Here is a 17459-nt window from a genome sequence, read left to right as displayed (position 1 = left end):
GATTGTTTAAGTGGGATTCAGCTTCTCAAATGTGAAGATTTTTGGGCATTTTTCACTTTTTTTTGACAATTTATAGACTGAATGACTAATCGTGATGATATATATAATGAACACTTTAATCCGTAATGAACAGCTGTCGGAGAGGTGTTATTCAACTCTACAGCGATTCTTTACTTTTAGTTTAATTCTTCACTTTTTAGTCCAACAGTTTGTAGTGTTGATGTGCATGGCTTCACTATATTGGAAGGTGTTCCTGTCATTTTGTCCCATCCTTATACCCCTTTTAAAAGGGCGACTAACAAAACAAAATCTTGGGCAATCTTGTTACAAGGAGTCATCGAAAGAACACGCTCATAAATAGCCTGCTACAGTTTCTCGGTAAGTTTGTTAAGGCCATTTCCAGCATAACACAGCTCCAGCCAGAGAATCAGGAGAAGAGGATGACTTTGGTTCCCCGACTGTAGAGTGAAAAACGCTTGGCACAGCTGGAGCGTGTTGTCACATCTATTTCCTGTCTTTTGGCTTGTCCAAACACTGATGTGCTGTAGGCAAGACCCCTAAGAGGGGACACTGGAAATGACAAGAACCACGTCATCATCACACTGCTCTTACTTCCACTCATCTAATCCTCCTTTTTCACTCTTCCCTCCAATGGTACTCTAAACATCTGTCAGGCAATCAGATTCAGTCCAGCTAATACAGGAGGTTATGAAGCAGAATACACTCCTCAGGACCCGTGTAACCATTTGAATCAGGAGATGGTCCTGTAAACATATCACAAAATATTCTGCTGGTTCATATTCACACCAAATCATCCGACTTCACTATTTGGCCGGGGGAGAGCAACACCAATTAGTTTCCAAGCAACACTTAAAATGTAATGTCTCACTTCTATTGGAGGAGTGAAATAACGGTACTACATCAACACACCTACGATTGGAAATGATGCCAGAATTACATCTGACAGCGAGCAGTGTCTCAATCTTGGAAGGCCGAGTTAACAACATGAACATGAACATTGGATGCTTTATGAGTCTGTGGTGGCCAGTGCTATCCTCTATGCTGTTGCATGCTGGGGCAGCAGGCTGAGGGTGGCGGACTCCAACAGACTCAATAAACTGATCCGCAAGGCCAGTGACGTTGTTGGGGTGGAGCTGGACTCTCTGATGGTGGTGGCAGAGAGGAGGATGCTGTCCAAGCTGCGGGTCATCTTGGACAATGTCTCACATCCTCTCCATAATGTACTGGTCAGGCCCAAGAGCACATTCAGTGAAAGACTCATTTCACCGGTCATAAACTACTATCTCATTATTTATTCTTTAAATGTCACAAGTACAATACATACATACATATATGTACACATACATACATATGCATTGTTATTGTATATATTTTTTACTTTTCTTTTTCACTTTTTCATCTTATTTTTGTACATACTCTCATTTCTAAATTTATGCTACTTTCTACTCTTGAATGGGAGCACCGGTGCTGTATAATTTCCCCCCAGGGATCAATAAAGTATTTCTGATTCTGATTCTGATGAACCAAGGGAAAACCACAGTCTGGACTGACTCCTAAATTCATATTGATATTGCAGTGTGAATCTAAGCATACCAAGCACAAAAAAATAGATTTAAAAGAAGATAATAACAGAACAACTATTTCGCTACGATCAAAGAAAACACAGTGTTAAAAGTGTTATCACACCCTCAAAAACCATAAAAAAACACATTAAACAAGGCTGGGATATAAAAAGAATGATTCATAGCTTTGATCCAGGAATCCCCAGGTGGTTGGGATGGACTGAGCCGCAGTCTGTCTGTTGACTGTGGACTGAAGCCTCAGTTGAGTCAAACACTAAACACAGAAAAAGCGCCAAACAATCCACCACGGCTTGAACCAAATTCCTCCAAAGTCCACCTAAACTGGTGCCATGAGGAAATTTGGTGAATCTGTGTTGTTTTTAGAAGCATCAAAGACAAATGCAGATGCAGTAGAACCATAGAGTATCAGCGGGTCGTGTTGTTTTGCCTGCCAGTGAAGAAACAGTAGGGTTTCATAATGAGGAGTCAAGTTTGGTCGCAGCGAAAACCATTTTCAATTACAAGTGAACAGACAAAACAGTCATGCAGTCGAGAAATATTTGTGTGACTCTCCAATGCCTTTTCAGATCTTAGACCCAGAGTGGATCACTAGCTCCCTCACAGCATTTGGTGTTATTTGATATAAACATAATTTCACCTTCTCACATATCTCTCAACCTCTGAATCACAGACGTCTGTAGCCAGTACAGCAGCACCTGACTTTTATCTATCGATTACGCCACCCCTCCTCTCCATCTTCCCCACAGAGTGAAAATGCTTTACTGTGTCACCCTGACCCTTTTCTTCTAATGCACGCACTGTATATCTTCTGTCCAGGTAGCCGTTTACTGAATTTGTGAAATAAATTGTTGTGTTATTCTACAGGCGCAGAGCCACGGATCAGAGAAGTATTGCTGACATGAATGCTGAAGGTAACCAACCCTTTCAACACTTTTTCCATTAAACTCCTTCACATGTCAGCATAACTATCAAATGTGGATACTGGGCGTATGTATAATGGCTGCAGGTATGTACAAATAGTCATCACATGACACATGAATATGACTCTTTGTGAAAGAGGTCGCTCACAGTGATGAACTGACAGAGAATTATCACCGACTCTGCAGTTCCCCTAGACTATACTTTATATCTCTCGTACTTTTAATATATTAAATAGCCTACATTTTCCTGATTATACTTCCGTTACATTTACTTAAGTTAACATTTTCAATGCATATATACAGAGTAAATAACAGAGTATTTATAGTGTGGTATTAAAGGTTAGTACTTCTCAGTACTTCCTCCACTACTAGTAAAAGCCCAGTGAACTCTACTTGTGCAACACCAAACGGCATACAGACTAAGTCATGACTAGATGAATACAGGAGTGGAGCATTTAGCTGATGAACAGCTGGATATTTCCCTAAGGAGTAGAAGACCAAAAACAGAGCTAAAAGGACAGTGAATGGTGGACTTCACTTGAAAAACGACTCCAAATGAATGCTAATATTGCTCTGTAACTTATCTGCTGGATGTGCAAATAGGCAACTGCTTGCTAGCAAGTTGGACATATCAAGACAGACATTTTGATTTGTCAAAGCATTTATGTGAGCTCTGGTATTGGGCATGCTCACTCACCAACATACTGGGACACTTAATGGGATGGAGCTATCATTAATGTTATTATTTACACCTGTGCTTTTTCTGCTTTGACAGTCTATGTCTCTGAAAAAGGCTATATAAGCCGAAATCAAATCAAAAGTGTTGCAAAGTGGATTTTCCGTGGGATTATCAGTGTTACTGTCCCTTTCACATTATGGGTGCTCATAATCGGTTAATCAATCGCTATTCATCGTTAAGGTAACATTGCCATATTTGTTGTCTAATGAATCTTGACGCACCAGGAATGTTTTACTACTATATGTAACATCAGCAAGTTATGGAATCGCATTCCAGCTATTTACACGCTCCAACCCCACAAACGTTGATTTTGGGTTGTTGTGCCTTCCCTACATCCTCAGAGTTAACTAGAAATATGAAAAAACATTTCAATCACAGTGAAGGAATTAGCCCCATGGTTTATCTTGAGTCATGTTGAATAAAGAAATTTAACCTAGAATTACTCATTGTGTCACCCCAGTCAACATGTGTGAAATCTGGAATCGCCCAATTAGTTCTTGACCTTTAACCTTTGCGTCAAAAGTGTCACCTATTCAGTGTCCGACCAACTGTGAAATAACGTCACAATCTCCCCCTTCTGTTCCTGAGTTATGGTGTTGAATAATGGCCAATAATTCTTGACCACTTCATCCTTGAGTCCATTTGTGCCAAATTTGAGGAAATTCCCTCAAGGCATTCTTGAGATATCCTGAGATAACGCATTCACAACAATCGGACAGACAGATGGACGGACAACCCGAAAACATAATGCCTCCAGCCACTGACGGGACACCCCTGAAACCTGATTGGTTACACCAGGTGCCACAACATTTAGTTTGAACCAACTGTTTGTCGAGTAAACCAGATTTTGTTTATAAGTGCAATTCAGTCTTAAATGTGAGTGCCAGAGCAGGGCAGCCTAGCCTTCCAAAAACCCAGAATAAGAATACGATTTTGGTAGTTAAAGGAGATATGACGTACTTCATGCCACCCCTGCATAAGCCGGTGCTCCACTTGGACCACCCCACTCAAAAAAGTCAAGACGCGCCACTGTTCCCCCTTTCTATCTATCCAGCTGTGTTTGTAATTTGCCAACGAAGGCAGAGAGCTGCAGAAAATAGTCTCTCAGGCCTTCTGCTTGGGTGACTCATGAGGCTCAAGAGGGACAATGACAGCTTTCAATTAATACAAGAAATTGCAATAAGGTCCAACAAGATTATTCCGGGATGTTTACAAGCAGCTGCAGTTTTTCTACCTCTGGGAACAGCTGGAGGTACTGTGGAGATTTAAAACAAACAATACATGGATGGTACTTTTTTTGTGTGCAATTTTTGCCGCTTTCTCTTTTTCCAGCCTTTATAAAGTCACTCGCTACCTTAGTTTGAGCCAGCTAACATTCACTGCTTGTTCACATATTGAGAAATAAGATGTGTTGAAGGTCATTATGTGTTACTGTAAATGACACAAAACTCCACTGACAATTCACAGATGACTTCTAGATGTCTGTGAGCCTATTAATGTCAATGTTGATGCATCTTACCAGTTCTGTTAATGCACATTTATGCTTGTTGAAATTCTTCATCATTCTGACTAAAATTCTATTAAGCTAGCCAGTCTCCTCAAGCAGGACCTCACCAGGCCAAAACATGGCGGGAAAAAGAGAAAAAATTTGATTAAAAAGCACATAATCACTGTGCTGTCCTACACTGCCTTCAAAATATTTTTTTCCCTGTGCATAGAGATCAGAAATGGAAAATGAAGACACAGTTAATTATGTCTACAATGTGGGTAAACTGCAATACAACCTGAAGTACAACACCAGCCTAGACTACGAATTAGATTCAGAGATTCTGATTTTATGGTGTTAACATTCGCTTTTGTTTGAGTATCAAACTTCTCCACATTCCTCTCTTGTGTAAGTTGAAGAAAAAACTAGAAAGGCAAAAAAAAACAGCTGAGCTATGGTTAAGGTTAGGCAAAGATCATGAATGAAGCTCATAAAAAGGCAAATGTTAATTCGAAGTTGTCCGCCTCACAACATAAAGGGCACCCTACTTCACGCACTGGCACTGAACACAAGGTGCAGAATCGTCTAGTATGAAAGTAATTCTGAGGATGCTGGACTGAATTAAATATAATCAATGGATTGGATTGAAAAATCAAGTTTACCTTCACATTTGTTTATTTGGATGCCCATTAGCTGTTACTATTGGCAACAGCTACTCTTCCTGTTAGCAGGGGAAACATAGACCAGGATGAGGATGAATTAATGTTTATCCTCTGTTTGGAAAATGCACTGAAGGCAAAATGAAAGGGTTCAGAAACACAAGACTCAGAAAATGAAAGGTCAAGGGGATGATATTGCCTTTGGACTTGGATCTGCACAATATCTTTGACAATTATGTGTCTGGCTTATTCTAATACTTCTCATCCAAATGTGAGCAGGTTTATTTGTGGTGTTTAATTTGTTGGTTTAAAGGTTTTGCAGAGAAAACGTTATTTATTATCTGTAGTAACACTGGAAATGGTCCTGGACCATCATAATGGTGTGAAAAGTAAAACAAGTCTCCAGGCTTAAAGCCAAACAGCTTGTTGTGTGTTTTGTTACAACAGCAGCTTTTAGTGAGGAAATAGAGCACACACTGTAAGTAAGGGGATTTTGTTCAGACTCAGAGCGACACTAAAGAGCACACTCAGTAAAATCTAGCCCTCATTAGAAACCATTCAAAGAAAATGAAGCACAAATGCTCATTTGCTGTTGTTTAACCGTTTTTTTGCCTTCTGGATCATAATCATCTGCTCATTTGCATTTTCTCCCCATTCTTCTCTTCACTTTCTCTTTCTCTTACCAAAGATATAATCTAAGCTGACTTCACCACAAGAAAAAACTGTTTACTGCAAACTGCCATGAACAGGAAAAGCAAAAACTTTTGTATGTTAGACATCAAATCTCGGTGTATATCTGGTTAAACCAATCTACTCTGATTACTAAAAATCACACAAACTATATTACAATTTGAGCACTGCTGTATACTTATTTGTATACATATTATCTGCTATAAAAGTAGCAATGTATGAATAGTATTAAGAGTATAGTAGTAGTATTAGTAGAAGTGATAGTAGTTGTAACACTGGTTTTATTTAACACTGACAGGCTTCCTAACCATAGTGGAACTAACTAGCTCGATCACCCACAATTCCCTGGGCCTCCAAGCCATATCTGTCCTCTACACAGGGGAAATCAGCACTGACAATTGCACTCTCTCTTTCAAACATCAAGATATTGAATGTTAACCGAGTGGCACAGATTAATTGAAACAAGGAAGAACAGGAAAGACAAATGTGTCATGACGGTACCTTTAAATGCATTTCAATAATTACACGTGTCGCACTTTGCTCACACTAGCTTACATGAACAGTTTAAGCCCAAACGTGAAGAATTGCTTTAGAGCAAAGGTACGGTTCATAGTTTATAGTCTGAACTGATCAAATTTGGTGGAACAATAAGCTTTGGAACGAGGAATAATGGATTCCCGAGACTTCTGCCATCAAACAATGCTTGTTTCTTTACCTAGAATAACTATGACACCAACAGAGCTTGTTCCAAATAACAGGTTATGCTCACGGGCTCATAAAATCTATTTAGCTTAACATTTTAAAAGATAGAAATGATGCATTTTGTGTAACAAGCTGTGGTGGCAAAAGTACATTTTTCAGAGTACTTTAGTTCCTAAAATAGTGTACAATTACTGTTTTAGCTTTTTAGCTTTTAGCTTTTGCAAAATTATTATGTCTCAGAGTAGCATATAAAATAGCAATAAAATAGGTAAATAAACAAAACTAGTATTCTAGGGGCATTTTGTGTTTCTTTCTATTTGCTCTGTTAGTTGGAAATGTCAACAACTTCCCTCAGAAACCTCCAAATGGACTCCTGCTTACTTATATGTATTATACTGCTTTCCACCTTATTGTTAAAGTCTATGATATTTTGTGTGTGTTTCAATACAGATTACTCAGCATTGCTCTTTTTCATTTCTAGGCACAGCATAAGTCATTTACTGCCATAACGTATCTGTCAATGTAAACATAAAAGGTCGGCAGTCTCCACAGAAGCATTTACAGAAATATCATCAGCATTGTCGAGGTGAAAAATGCTGTGTAGGAAACTGTGCTTTTATTCTTGTAGGTGACAAACTTATCACTTTGCACATTAGTCACATTTTGAACTGCTGAAAAAAAGAAAGAAACACCAAACACTTTTTCATTCTTCATCTCAAACTATAATCAGCCAAGATACAGAGAGGAAGAGACAAGTGTGCCTAGACAGATTTTGGCAGGCAGAAAGATGGATTTATCTGTTAAAACAAAGGCCAAAATGGATGACAGCGTGTCTGAGAGAGATCAGAACAGTAATTACATGGAAACCTGTTTTTTTAAAGGAACATGATGATTTTCAAGGCTCTATCTAATCACGCTCATCAGCACAATGTCGGTCAGTGTGTTGTGTGGGGTACTGAGTGAAAGCTGGCGTACAAGTGTGGTCCCTGACCCACATCTCTCAGCTTCAAATTGGCAGGAGCTGGAGTAGATGGAGAGAGCGGACCTCTTTTATAAGCTCCCTGCTGACAAGTGAGATGCATGGGGTCTTATTGCCCGACCAGCCACTCATCCCTGGAGCTGTCAGAGAGGAAAATACTCTGCCCCTGGAGGCTGCGCAGTTTTCCCCAGAGCACAGCCTCTGTGTTTAATATTACATCTCTGATGCTTACACATGACAGGTGTTTTACTCTGAAAGTCAAGTCAACAGGTATTCGTTTTTGCAGCAGCAGCAGCAGCACCCTGCTTCACATTTACACACTTACTAACACTCATGCTAGGCAGCTGCCCAGTAAAGTATAGTCCTCTATAGCTTTGAGGGTTAAGTGCCTTATGCAGGGAATGTCAGGGGCGGTCATTCATTTCCCTGTCGGTTTAAAAACAATTACAAAACATCTAAAGGCACTGCACTGCTGTCTGATTTATAGTCAATAAACTTAACAGCAGTTTCTCTGGCTTTACTTATGTCGACTGATCTCTCATATTATTGTCTGCTCATGTTTCTAAATCATGGAAGTTTGTTCTCAGCAGCTAAAGGGGATCCTAATAAGTACATAAACCTGATGCATAGATTAGAACAAAGTCTTAAGTCTATGCTACTCTTATGCAAAATGTTGATCAGCTGATCATTACTGACACCTATGACCAGATTGTTCAGTATGTTTTCATTTGCATGCTACCGGCTTGAACTGATAAATGATTTTAAACAAGTTAGGGTCTAAAACGTTGACTTTGCTACTTGTTGTGTGTATCTTGATGGTGATTTTGAGAATCAACCGTCAAGAGAGAAATATACTTTGTGGCAAGTCTGCTTGGTCTGCTTTGTCTCAGCCCTGAATCATATTCAGCTGTGGTGATTGTTGACCAAATATACTGCTGAATGGTAAACCAAAGGGCTGGATTCACAACGTCACTTCAGACATCACATGGTTTTCAACAGTTCATAGTTTAACAAAGTGATTCGGCGACGTCCTGCAGGTATTTACTGCAGTAGGGCGTACCTCAGCCACCCATTACTAAGTGCCACCTTGGCCTTCTGTCGCACCAGAGAAATCTCTGTCGGAAGCAGGAAGGCTACATACATGTTTGATACTTGACAAATAAAAAACTTTTAGTTTACAGGCTTTCTATTTGCTCTCCATATGGACCAAAGGATCATTCAGCCAGGGAGATAATTTACCAGAAGCCTTTTCATGGTTTTAAAAGGGGTTATCAAAGGTTATAATAATGTTCAGACATGGCCTCCTGGTGAGAGAGAATGGGATTATAAAATAAACAGTAAGATAATTTATTAGCAGTTAAAGAGAAAGAAAATTATCTTTAATGGAGGAGGACAACAATTTTGATTATTATACTTAGATAATTAGAATTATAACACACATCTCTATTCTAACAATTGATCATTTTTACAGGACAAAATAGATATTTCTCATTTTTATTATTGTATCATGTAATAATTTACATAAATAATGACCTTGCAACTATTTCATCATATTTTTAACATATTATCATAGTTGTAGCCAGTTTACACGACGGGGTGCATGGTATTACCCACACAGTGCAGGTGAAGAGCTCTCCTTTACCCCATGAGGGATTACAATGGCCCCTCAGAGGCCAAAACACTATCAATCTTACTCATCTCCAGTGAGCGCTCATTATCTAGTTATCAATGAGAGTCCAGGAGAGGTTCCTCCGTGCGTGACAAATGATCAGCAGGACCCGCTTTAATCCACTGTCCTGCAGAAAGAGATACTTCGGAAAACCGTGATTAACCTCTTTAAAAAACCCAGGAGGCTGATATTTGTGACCTCCCCAGAACTGTTGGCTTAGCTTTTCAAAACAATAACTATTCCTGAAAGAAAGGAAAACTAGATGACAGTCCAGTCGTGCCTTTGGATTTTTCCTATTTACACAACGGGGCTAAACGCAGACATAAAGGGAAAAAATAAAAATTAATAAAGTAGAAATGTCCTCTTCCATTCCTATTACCATTTTGTCGTGCCCACTCATGATCGACTGAGAGTCGTTCACAGGAGTGCTGCCTACCTACTCTATGACCTCATTAATTGACTACCTGTCTACCTATTTTATTTAATGTGGTTCCATACAAAATGCACACGTATCAAAGCCCAAAATGGCCCAACGCTCTATCAAGATTCCTGTCACCTCTGTCAGCCCCCTCTCAGTGTGTTCACACTGGGCTCTATACCCACAGCAGAGTATTACAAACTTAACAAACAGCCAATAGAAACCAGCTCAACTTTCGAGCAAAAATATGACCTTCCCTCTGCCGTCAAAATCCCTTAGACCACGACTGTTTTCATTTACATGACAGCCAGAGGGCTTATTGTGTCACCAACCACTGACATGTCCTTATCATCCCTTCATAAGATCAGCCATTGGTAAACCGCTATCACATTAGGCACTCTGCTCCATTGGAACCAGACTGGATCTCTTATTGTGTATGTCGCATAGCTGTTGCATCAGTCTTGAAGAAAACATTCAGCATAAACTTTGGATCACACTAACTGCATGTTTTCCTTAGAAATATAAAAATAAAACTGTTATTTAAACATTTATTGTGAAACAATGACTCAAACTATGCTAAACTGTTAAACCGGCACTGCTGTGCTGGTCTACCAGCACTACTTCTCATGTGTTATTTCTTAAATCAAGCCTGTGTAACTCTTGCTAAGCAACTTCAAAAGTATTCCAATATGGTTAATTACAAGATAATGGCACACATTTACCAAGATCCTCTGGAGTCAGCTGCTGTACAGTAACGTCATCATTATGCAACGATTCTGAGTGATTTTGACACAGCCGTAGTCCAACGGGTACAAAAACAGGAAACAACAAATTTCTCTTCTACGCCGTTTCTATGCCTTGTTTTACTCTTGTGATAAATGGACAAGAAAGTACCAACAACAGTTAGTTTATTAATGGCCTGTCTGGTCTTTCCTTGGTGAATGAATAGAAACGCTCATCTGGTGTATGCTGGAAAAAGAAAAGCTACTCTTTAAAAGCTACTGCTTTACCTCCACATCACCATTTTGCCCAAGCCTATTTGTAGTAACACAAGGCCAAAGTTCAGTTTGTAGTAGTTGGTATATTTTCAACTATGAATGAAACATTGTCTTAGAAGCACAGTATATTTGAGTAGGATGGCACAACTTACATTTCATATACTGTATAATGATCTTCTTATAGTGAGTAACTCTCCTTCGTTGCTGTCATCGTAAAGTTTACAGTGAATGAAACCGTACCATGCAAATATGCACAAGCACTCATTCTCAAGGACTGAAACAACAACAATAACATGTTGTGAGCAAATGCCCCTTCCGTTTAATCACAGCATTTCACTAATGCACAGCGGGGAGGCAGAGTGAGTTGGTAGCCTGCTCTCCAACCAGCCCTGCTTTGCTGAAGTCTCTAAACCGAGCCAGAGAAACACTATCAGCTCCAGTTACCAGAAAATAATAAGCTCTAGAGGTGCTCGTGTGACCTTGACCTCTGGCCTTCTTGTCAAGAGAGGTAAGCTCAGACAATTTCTCTCTTGAATCAATATCCTCCGGCTGTAGATTATACATCAAACCAGAAAACTATTGAACGCTAGGCAACCTTACTGATCAATGCACCAATAGGGTCACTATTGAATACTTTGTGAGTAGGACGCAAAACAGTCGAGTATGAAAAATTGTCAAGTATGAAAAACAACAAGTCCATTGTTTTTAGTGTCGATTCTGAAACTCTGACATCATATTGGCACCAGTATAAATACTTTGTTGATGTCAGAGCCCGCCATGAGCAGAACTGCCACGAGGCTATAAACACTGATCCAAGCACTTTAAATATATCAAACGGCATTAGATTAAGCATCACTGATTAAACATCCTTCAAATATTATCAATAGCATTATGCTCTGAGGTACTTCAACAAGGTGGCAAGAGCCATAACCATCCAGCTCTAATTGGCTTTTGCGGTGCAGTGAAATGGAGTCTGTTGTGTTGTTCCATCAAGACATCCTCAATGAGTATTTGCTTCCAGAGTTAAACCTCTAAACCCTTTACTGCAGCTGATTAAAGCAACTTCTAAACAGGTTGTAATTTGCTGGTTTATTAAAAAGCTACGCATGTTTAGACGACTTCACTTGCATTTGACACACAAAGTGTCCATTATTTTGTCAGGCCTGTGAGGATGCATGAACAAACTACTACTGCAACCAAGCTTGACATCATTTTCCTAAATACTGTGTGCAGCCATCAGAAAACAGCGAGGTCTCAGCACTGATATGTCATATCTACTGTGACGTCCATAATTCCCTTCCTGCGCTTGGTTTTCAGTAACACAAAGTTGCAGTAAACACCTCAGATTATCAGTCGTACCAGTGCAATCAAGTGTCAATAGGATGCCTAACCGCAAATGTATTAATAACGTAAAAGTCATTAAAAAGGTCAGAATCCGACATGTTGTTTGGTGTTCCTGAGACACATCGTAAGCACTTTTCTTGGCGTCGCTCAGCCAAGAAAAGTGCTTACGATGTGTCTCAGGAACACAGCTTGTCACAGAGTAAGTAGCTGAATTTTCCATCACAAATGTAACCCTAGAGGCTCTCTTCCTGTTTATGTTAAGCTACCTCCAGCTATGACTGTGGCTGGATCAGTGGGCACCATATGGCAGTGGGTTTCCAGTTTGTCTCGCAAACAGGCCTGAAATTTAAGGGAATTAAAGTGGTAGAATAATGCCCCACATGAATTGATTATCAAATTCAAACTGGTGCAAGGGACTTAAAGCATTCAGAAATGATTAAATTCTGAAAAACTCTCATTGTCATTAACACCACATTACCATGTAATGCTGTCTGAGGGAAGGCGGGCTCGGGTCAATGTGCTGTGTGTGCGCGAAAAATAGAAGGGAGTGTGAACACGGGCTAACGCGGTCACAAAATGACAGAGCCAAACGTGTGACAAACAAAATGTCACATATGCCCTGTGAAACACTGAGATCTGTTGTGAGGCTTTGTGGTGTAGCAGCAACTGTCACATGGAGGCTACAGCACTTTCTCTGAGCAGTGAATGTGATCATTGGCCTGCGTGGCCACTTTCTCACCTGTGACTGCACATAAGCCAGTCTCTCTTATCAGTGACCTCTCTAGTGGGAGACGTACTAAAGTAGTATTTGAAAGAATGTGAAGATCACCTGCCTGCTCATTCCCTGTCTTTTGTCATTAACAGTAAAAAAAATAACAAGATGCTGTTAACACTGGTGCACATATATCTTACTTCACTAGTAGTCAAGTCAGGAGTCCCAGTCAAGACAATTTCTAAAGAATTAGTAAACATGTAGATTGTTTGTCAAAAACATCATTGATCCAAGTCAATTCGAGGCGAATCTGGGTAAATCTTATGGCCTTGTATGGGAGTTGTAAATGTCCTAATCAGTGTCCGTTATGGCCGGTCAAGTCCACCATTACTGCGGGTGCTACTGTAATGGCAGGTGTCAATATGTGGCTATATTCAACACTTTCATACCAAACTTACAAGTTGGATTGGATGCAGTTGAGAACTGTAAATCATGTTTCATGTTTGTTTTAATTCTGTCTGTTATGAGCATATATATATATAAATATATATATATGCTCATTCTTTTTAGCTCAGCTTCAGTTTAAGGTTGAATATTGGCAAATGACATGCTGCATTCTAATATCCCAAACTCAAATATTGGATTATCTACTACATCTTGATAAAATAGATATGAAGAAACACAAGGAAGACGGAAAGCATGGATGAAAACAAAAGTGGAGGTGCTTTGTTAAGCTTTGCTAAAATTGTGCTGAACACATTGCAGAAATTGCCTGCATACATTTGCATGTCTTTCATGAATATGTAATAAGATCTTAAATTGCAAGATACTCGATGTTCCTATGTCACAGGCTGCCTGTGGTCAAAGTAAGTACACTGTTCCCATTACTGGTGTGTTTTTCTTTCTATCATCTCAGTGTTCACTAAGTGTCTAATTTTGGTCATTTCTAGTAATCCCACACCTAGCAGCTCTGTGTAATCACCACCCTTAATCCAGCACACAGCTGTAATGTAAAAGATCCTCATTCAGTTCAGTTAGTGTATGTCATAGCCTACAGTGGGCTAATATTTGTAATTCAATTAGGCCACTTCATCGTCCGCATTTGTCTTGCATGCAATTTGATTATAATGCAATCCTAAAATTAGGTCAGATCTGCACGTTAGATCCACAGGAATGTGACGTTTTAATTGAAATGTGTACATTCACTCAACCCCCCCACCCCCCCATCAGCTGAGCTGCTCGTGCTGCAGGACACCACCTGTTTGTCTTCCTACACCTATCAAGCAGGAGCTAATCACCAGCGAGCCAGCCGTTATTATTATTATTATAATCAGCTGTGTGAGTCTCGTCTTACCTTTTCACGAGACGTCCAGGCTCCTCAGCGGCTCATTGTTCCGGGGAATGGAAACACTCCGGTTGAGTCACACCAGGTTCAGCTCCGTGAAAGTGGCTTCCCAGCGTTTTACATCCCCAAACTGAGCCGCGTCAGGAGCGTCGACAGCATCAAGTTAAAAGGAACGACCTGCGAAAATGAAGGATGAGCCCTGGAACAGCACATCACCGCAGCTGTACTCCTCTTGTGCCTTGTTGCCCTCTTTGACTCATTGACGCGAACATACAAACAAACAAAACAAAAAAATTGTCGACGAGTTTAGATAAAATAAAACGTCAGCTTTTTCACTACGATGCGACCGCCCGCGAGACAGCAGGGGCGCTTGAGAGAGAAAAAACACCGGGTGATTTTAGGTGAAAGACGAGTTCCTTCTTCTTCTACTTCCCGACGCTGGCGAGGCACGCGGCGGATGAGGCATGACTGCTGCGCGCGCTCCCGACTGCGCAGGCTCGCTCGCGGGTCAGACGCTCCGTGGCCGTGGGAGTGAACCGCAATAAGAAATAATTCATGGAAAAGAGGTCGGCATTTTGACAGAGCGGGAGCTGCTCCTGCGTGTTGCACATTTGCTTTGAATAAACACAGGTCACCTCATGCCGGTGTCGTCTGAATGAACATGGAGGAACATTTTTTTTTCATTATAAAGGTCTAATTTGAATGAGTTGATTATGAACTGGCTTCATTCAGCTTTGAAGAGGAGGTGGAAGCCAGAGAAAATAAGATGTGGCCTATTGCATAGCGTCCATTTTCCAAACATGCTTACTGCATTGGACCTCCCGTATGGATCAATGGCATTAAAGCACGTTATTTTCTCATGTTATTCATGCTTCTTTAAATTGGCCCTTTTCATTGACATTATAGGACTTGTTATGTAATACTCCTTCCCTGGATGATTCTGTAAGAGCGGCTTTCCTCCCTCAGGGCTTAGATTGTACCCAGTGAGAAAACTAATAGGCCCTACATGAGAGGAGAGACACAGAGGTCCCTGGTGGCTTGGTTTTTGCCACTATTAGAAGGATTATTTTCATTTTATTTGGTGGATGGTCTGATGAACAGCGCACGCTCTCTCCCTGCTTCCCATTCATTAAAGCAGATACACACACCACACCTGGGAGCTGGCCATGCACTACACAGCCAGGCTTGTTCAGTACTGAAGTGCCTTGAAAAAGAAAATCTCCTCCAGATGCTGAGACAGGGTAGGACATTTCCCCTGAGCTTCACAGCTGATCCAGTCAATACTCACCTAAAGCTACACTGCAGAGTCCAGATTTACATTCTTCTTACGATTCAAATCACATAATGGGACTGCATAATGCATTCTTTCTAAATAAATGCTGTAGATTTGCCCTGTTTGCCCAAGTTAATTGCACATATTTAAGGGCAAGAGTTTTTTAAAAGTTGGCCCAAAACCACAGCGAGAGTTGTTCTGCAGAGAAAGCTGGACTTTCAAAAATCATCAACCATCAATCATCAATTTTAAAAGTACAGTATCTCTTGCTACCAATTAGGGACTTTAAAGCTTTAAAAATCCATTATGTTTAACAACATGGATCTTTAGCCGTACTCACATTCACGTACGACATTTTGCAACTACAACCATACAGTCCAGTCCATAGTCCAGTCCCATTTTCTAAACCATATTTTGGAGCAAGAAAAATGCCCGTTAGTGTGGACAGAAAGCCCAAACTGAGTGACAAAGATGTGTTTTTAGATTTAGCTCACCACCAAGTGTGAAAACAAACGAGATCATTAAGTATAAGAAATAAGTTTCTGGGTCACCAAATGTTATTATATCTTCCATAACACTTCCTGGTTCACCTTTGACCTCCTGCCCTCACCTGCAATGCAGTTTTATGTGCAATTGACACAACACACTGTTTGGTTTCACTTCAAAATAAGTGTTTTAAATAATCTGTATAAACTAGAGATGTATTTAAAACTCTGGTTTGTCTGAGTCTGGCACTCATGTTGCTAACCTTGTTTGTCCTCTTTGAAATTTATTGTAAAGCTGTGTCTAATAATGTCCCTGATCTCAACAATAAAATTGGAAATAGTGGCATGTAAACACGACCCAGGTTATAAAAAGACTGAATTTTTCCAAATAGGCTGTTAAAGGAGCTGTTGGGGTGCAACTACTCACTGATTTCTCAGAGGTAAAACTGAGTCGATACCTAATTTTCAGCTCATGAAACTTCATCGCACATTGTGCATGATGAATTATCAGTATGTAATTAACACTGCAGCAACACTTGGCCTCCATGTTTTATTTCGTAAGGGCCCAGTTTGACACCGTTACACAGACTACCCACGTTTTTGTTAGGATTTCTTAGAAAATTCAGAAGGTACAACAGAAGCTGAGGAAGAAGACCCTTTTGATGCAACACAACCTGAGAGGATGCAAACAAGATGAAAGAACGGAAGTTGATTGCGTGTGCAACCAATAGGTGTGTGTGCGAGAGGAGGAGAACAAAAGACGGAGAGGTTGTGAAGGCAAACGAGTACAAAGTCCCCCTTCATGATGGGAGATTCACATTTTTTTTTTTTAGGAACTTTAAAGCGAATGACACAATTTGATTCACAAACGTGTCCAAACCATCATTTCAGTGAAAGAGCAGTGTTACATGTGAATGCGTGTGACTCTGCAAGAGCTAGTCCAAATCCACCTTTATCTAAGAGACTCTGAAAGATGTTCATTATTAAGTCGTCGGGGTAAAGTGAGTCAGGACTGCTTCAGCAAATCGGTCATGGGTGCATGAATTAGCAATCCATTTACAGAATAACAATGGGCATCAACTATTTCTGGCCGAACTTAATGAGTGGTTTGCAACATATTTCTGGTAAATCATTTCAGATAAAGCTTGTGTAACAAAATGAGCAGATTCTGAGATCCTGTCTTGGTGTATGGATAAAGACAGGTGGAGGCTTGGAGGCTTTATTTTTGTACTTTAAACTTGAATAAGTCCATCATTAGAACTGGACAGGGCAGGAGAGCTCAAGTTTGTTAAACGGATCAGAGTGTCCATCTCTAGCCTCTCCTGTGTGATGCTAGGTGACCTGGAAGTAAAAAGCAACAGAAGGCATTCCCGCCCACTGGCTCCGCTGGCACCGGGCTGCCCCCGCTCTCACCGTCAGCTCCAACCATCACACAT

Source organism: Enoplosus armatus, chromosome 8 (genome assembly GCF_043641665.1).
Source record: "Enoplosus armatus isolate fEnoArm2 chromosome 8, fEnoArm2.hap1, whole genome shotgun sequence".
Lineage (NCBI taxonomy): Eukaryota > Metazoa > Chordata > Actinopteri > Centrarchiformes > Enoplosidae > Enoplosus > Enoplosus armatus.
This window is presented reverse-complemented; position numbering follows the sequence as displayed.